Genomic DNA, 5,720 nt, shown 5'->3' with positions numbered 1-5,720 from the left:
TTAGCTTGATGGAATAACTGTGCAAATGTCTTAGCCTTTTGCTGGTTTGCTGTCTTAATTCTAACGCACACCCATCTCTACACAGCAGCAGCATGTCTGTCAGTGCAGCACAGGTGTTAAACCAGTTTGAGGGTCTGCCTTCACTTCACTAAATCTGCACTTTCAGCGAAAGAACAGCCCCAAAGTACGAAGCTGCCAAGCATCGCTATGCTTTACTCATCGCTACGGATGCAAACTCGACTAAAAACCCACCTGTTTAGGATTGTATTTGAAACGTAATCAATTACAAATTTATTGACGGAACTTGACTTAATGTTGTGTTTTGATTGTTGATTCTATGTTGCATTGTGTTTCTGTGTTTGATATGATGTAAAACACTTTGAAATGCCTTAATGCTGAAATGTGCTATACCAGGGGTTTTCAAAGTATGAAAGGGTGAGCCCCCCTCCAAGGAGCACAATGCCTGCTGCGCCCCCCCCAAGACTCTAAGAAGGATTTTAAAGTCCCCCGTCCCCCCAGATTCTGCGTTACGGCCCTGCGTTTGGTGTCAGCGCAGCGCATAGAGCTCCTCCTGCAGCTCCACAGCTCAGATGGCTGTGACACTTACCGTAATATTAATAATTATAACGGTGCTAACTTGCCATTATAACTATTGCCAACTACGGACACGTTCATTCGTGGCTGTTTTCACGTTTATTGCGCTGTTCAAATTGGTCTCGATGTTTGCAGTTTTCTGGAGCGCAACGTGAAGCTCGACGTCATTCAGAGGTAATATATTAACTTGACATTAACAAAGACACAGCGGGACGGATCATCCTGGAAATTATGGACAAGGAGAGACTGAGTAAAACTACCTTAATGACGGACAAATTCTGGGATTTATTATGAGTCTCTGATTATTCCCAAGCCCAAATGAGCAACTTCACGTTCAAAAACGAGCCCAAAAAGGCGCAACCAGCAACTCGTTAAATTTTCAAGCGACTTAAACAAAATGAAGCCCAAAGCCGTTTATAATAATCGGACTTGGCGACAGAAACTCAAAATAGTTCCAGTTTTTCCACCAACAAAATGCGCATCTTCCTCCATTGTTTACATTTCTGTTGCATAGAGACGTCGGTCACTCGACAAGACGAGTAGAGGAAATACGATTAAATAACATAAGAAGATAGTAACGCAGTAACGCAAAATGATTTTGATAAGTAACTGTAGTCTGACTACTGGATTTGAAATAGCAACGCGTTAGATTACTGGTTACTGAAAAAAGTGGTCCGACGTCAGTAACGTTACTGACATCACTGGCCAAAACATCCTCTAAGGAGGGAAACATTTCCACTGATCCCCGCTCCACACGGGCACCCCACAGTACCAACTTTTTCCTAAATACACAGAGTTGATCGTGTGCGTAAAAGACGTTTCTCTCACATCAGTAGACAGCAAGCAGATAGCTTTTCCGGTTTACTTTTTCCCTCGCACCGCGCCTCCCCTAAAGTGCTCTGGCGCCCCCCAGGGGAGGCGCGCCTCACACTTTGAAAACCGCCGTGCTATACAAATAAAATTTGATTAATTGATTGATTGATCTACTGTGGTGATGATCCTTTGATATCCATTATTTTTGTATTTATTTTAACACATAGTTTTGTAGGCTTAAAATCCAACAAAAAGACGTCTCTGAAGCCTCAGATTATTTTTTAAACTGTGTTGAATCACCACCTATATTGTCAGAGATGTACCATAATTTTGTTACTGCAGGCATCCAATTTTCAAAACGCTTACTGAACATCAGTTTTCTTGAGCTCATAAAATATTTTTTTTGCTTTTATTCAGAAGATTTTGGGTTAGACTTCAATCCATAAACAACCAGAATTAACTTTGATCCTGAACCACTACAGCTACTTAAATATGTGACAGATTAATAATAAATCTATTTTTTGAGCAGGGTGTATGAAAGAGACATTTTGACATACTCACCTAATAAACAGCATTCATAGAAGGATGATAAAAATGCCAGTAAAAGTGAGCTTGTTCTACAAAAGGAGCCCTGCATTGGTTTATAAAAGTCGTATTTAAACTGCATAAACAAACAAGGATGCGAGGATTATAATACACAGGTGCAAAGCCTGTACCTAGTTATTAACTTAATAACTAATGTGACAGACAATTGAAGTTCACAACCTTAAAATACATAAAAGAACAACAACATACTGAACAATAAAGGAAACAAATTATTGCGTAACAAATATGAATAGCATAATTTGATCCCAAATGATTAGCAATAAAAATAAATGTTATTAACATGGAAGTATAATGCTCGAGTACTTCTGGGTTCTTCTTTGATTACTTATGTTGAAGTACCTATAAAGCAAATAATTTAGGCAAAAACAGAAAACAACATGCTTTTCAAAGAGACAGTTTGTGCTACTACTGTATATGCAGCTTAAAAAAGTAACATGCCTTCAAAATAGATACTTTTAAGTAGATTAGAGTAAAATTCATTTTAAAACATTGTCCATAAAAAGCAGATACATTTATTTTTCACATCAGTATTTATTGATGCTTAGACTTTAATTTCAGAGTAAAAACACTCCAGGGGTTCCATGTTTTTATTGTTGCCTCCACATTTTCAGATTCTTCTTGAAAAGTACAAGGCAGCATAGTTTGTGTTTCCACCGTCAGTCTGTGGAGCAGATGAAAATAAAATTAGTGTTTAGCTGTTGAATATAAACAAAAGGAAATCAAAGCCAAAAATTATTGTACATTGATCTATTTTACTTACAGGATCAGGTATTCTCTGTCGCAGTCTGTGCGATGTCTCTTGTGAAGTGGTGCTCTCCATCCCTGACACAAAAAAATGTGAAGGTTGTACACTCCATCCATTTACTTTGGATGTTTAAATATATTATATACAATGGTGACACAAGTCAACTAATAGTTGTGAGCAAATATGCAACAATAAGAGGTGAACATATTTTAAGATAAGTAACAAGTGTCAAAAGCTTTAACCCATTTAATATGATATAATTAAAGGCTGGACTGGGCTGTAAATTACACGAACAATTTCAAGCATTTTAAAAGAGTCTTGGTAAAAAACAAGTTGCTTAAGTTTAGAGATGGGAACAAAATAATTACTTATGTTTAGTTACAAATTTGACTACCAAGTGTCACAGAGAATAAATGCAAACAAAGACAACGCAAAAACATTTTTAACAAATTCATTATTTCAAAGTTGGGATCAAAAATTATTGTTGCATTTATGCCAAGGTCCTTCCATGAACAAATAAGACAAACTTTACACCAAATCAGAAAATCTACAGAGGATGCAGATGAAAAAGAGCTCTATATATGTATCAGAGCAATGCCTTCTGTACATAGTCCCAGATAAATAAACCAAAATAACAAAAATCAATTTCATTTTTTGGAACACTTGCCTTGAGGTCTTTTTTGCCTTGCCTTTGAAGCTTGGTAACAGATGAGAACAACATTTAATATCAAAGAAAAGACCAGGCAGGATACTGTAGTCAGCAGGGCAACAGACTCAAAACTTGTGTTGTCCACTAAAAACAACAAAAGATATTATTTGTAATTTATATATATTTTAAAATGTACTATTTAATTTAAAGAATTGGAGAAAAAATCCTACCGATTTCCAGTCTGGTTCCATTTCCAAACAATATTTTTCCACATGAGGCCACAGCACAATAAAATATCCCAGAATCAGAGGAGTTGACAACTTTTGAGAATTTAAACATACAACTCTTCTCAGAGTCAGATCTCTTCTCACATTCATGATGGTTGTTTCCATCTGTGTAGATCATATTTGGATAGGTATTATTTGATTGTGCTTGGAACCAGAACATGCTGAAATCTTCAGAGCAATCCATCTTCTCAGAGTCAAACCAAACTGAACACTGAAGGGTAGCCGTGTCTCCTGAGCGGACCGGATTGGATACTGCAAGTTGCTGAATGACAGTGTTGTCTGACATCCTCACAGTATTCCCTACACAACAAAAGAAAAGTTTAAAAGTCAATTAGAGTATGTCAAATACACCTGTAATGTTTTTGTTAAATAAATAATAGACTCTTTCAGTGAGATATACTTAGAAAAATGTAACTTTGCTTAAAGTAAATTTTAAAATGCTGTCTAGTTTGTTATATGTGTTATGCTATGTTTCTATTAAGTCTGCATATTATTCTGTTTTCTACGGTTCTATTATGTCCTAAAAGGGAAGTTTTAGAAGCAAATATTTAGAAAAAAAAGTTATTTACCTATAGCCATCCAATATGTCCCTCTCCATTCGATATTGCCTTTCCAAGCAGCGAGTGCACAGTGATATAGTCCATCATCACTGTAGATTGCCTTCAACAATGTGAGACGGCTAAATTTTTGATTAATTTCTACCTCCCATCTTGTTTTAGGAAACTCTGGCTCAAATTCAGGGATTTTAGGTTGTTGTTTTCTTATAGTCACTTTCAAAATCAGTCTCAGGGTATCTCCTGGTCTTTGCTTAAACCAGTGGATGACTCTTTCATTAATCTCACTGGGCAGATCACATTGAAAGCTTGCAGATTCTCCAAGTTGAACCATCTTCATTGGTACAATCGTGTCTGAAGAAAAGAAAATCATTAAAACAACAAAACCAATTTTTAAGACATAGCTAGTATAATAAAAGTAAAAACTCACATCCTCGCTGAAGAAAAAGGAATGTCAACAACAATACGATCATCTTGATCCTGTCTCTTGCAAGAAATTTTGGTGGGTTTTTAAATACTGTAGGTGGTGCTTCATTAGTATTAATATCCTGTATGTCACAGCGTAAGATTATTGTCATTGGCTGTCACAAAAACCATATTTGGCGATTGCTAATTGCAAATGTCGTACATACTTCCTGCTACACAGTTTTTGTTGTCCATTTCTTAGAAACGCATATCACTTCAATCTTCTATTTTTACACACGACTTAAAAAAAAAAATCAAAAGGTTTTACACTTACAGATGTTAACATTGAAGCAACACCTGCGGTTTTGTTTTGGTAGCTACTAATACTTGTTCAGAGCCACAGCAACAGCGCTCCTGCAGCAGCTCTGTAGATGTTAACACTTTTGTCTGCATTAACTGGCTTAAATTCCAGGGCCAGCTTGTAACATAATCAGTGTAAATCTAACCTTAAAGAACTAAGCTGGGTACACATGTCTACCCAGATCAAAGGCTGGGTAAACAGAAGCTGAGGAAGTTGTGAGCGATTTCAGTGAAGATTTAAACAATTAATCTGAAGTTTCGGAGGAAGAAGCAATGGTGTGATGAACATATCTGGTTCTACTGATGGACTGCAACCTTGCTTTTTGAGCCATATTGTTCAGGAAGCAACTATGACTCAAACATTTTTGAGGAAGAAGAATCCAACAGTATAGTATGAGGGGGCCGTTTAGGACAAAAAATGTTTTGTCTCACGCACACACTACTAAAGACTCCTACACACACACAAAATACCAAAATGGCACATATACACTACTAAAATATCACACACATACAATCTTTCTCTCACACGCATACACTAAAGACTATGATTGTGTATATAAACTATTAAAATATCACACACGCATACAATTTTTATCCAATATCTAACTTGAAAGCAACTTCTGCGGCCTTTTAAAATGACGGCGAGTGACTGCGAGAGACGTAATCGTCATTCGCAGTGATGTTGGTTCCAAACCTCTGTATCCAAC

The 5,720-nt window shown here is 36.7% G+C and overlaps 1 long non-coding RNA gene across 1 annotated transcript; it reads right to left on the bottom strand.

The window, feature by feature from the left end:
* Positions 1–2,314: 2,314 nt before the first annotated feature.
* On the bottom strand, positions 2,315–4,596 carry LOC122836856. The gene is made up of 4 exons (XR_006371634.1): positions 4,264–4,596; positions 3,638–3,994; positions 2,774–3,551; positions 2,315–2,674 (listed from the first exon to the last, which is right to left on the bottom strand). It is a non-coding gene; the product is annotated as an uncharacterized LOC122836856 (long non-coding RNA).
* Between the last annotated feature and the right edge of the window lie 1,124 nt (positions 4,597–5,720).

This window comes from Gambusia affinis, linkage group LG09 (assembly GCF_019740435.1).
Source record: "Gambusia affinis linkage group LG09, SWU_Gaff_1.0, whole genome shotgun sequence".
Taxonomy (NCBI): Eukaryota; Metazoa; Chordata; class Actinopteri; order Cyprinodontiformes; family Poeciliidae; genus Gambusia; species Gambusia affinis.
This window is presented reverse-complemented; position numbering and strand designations above follow the sequence as displayed.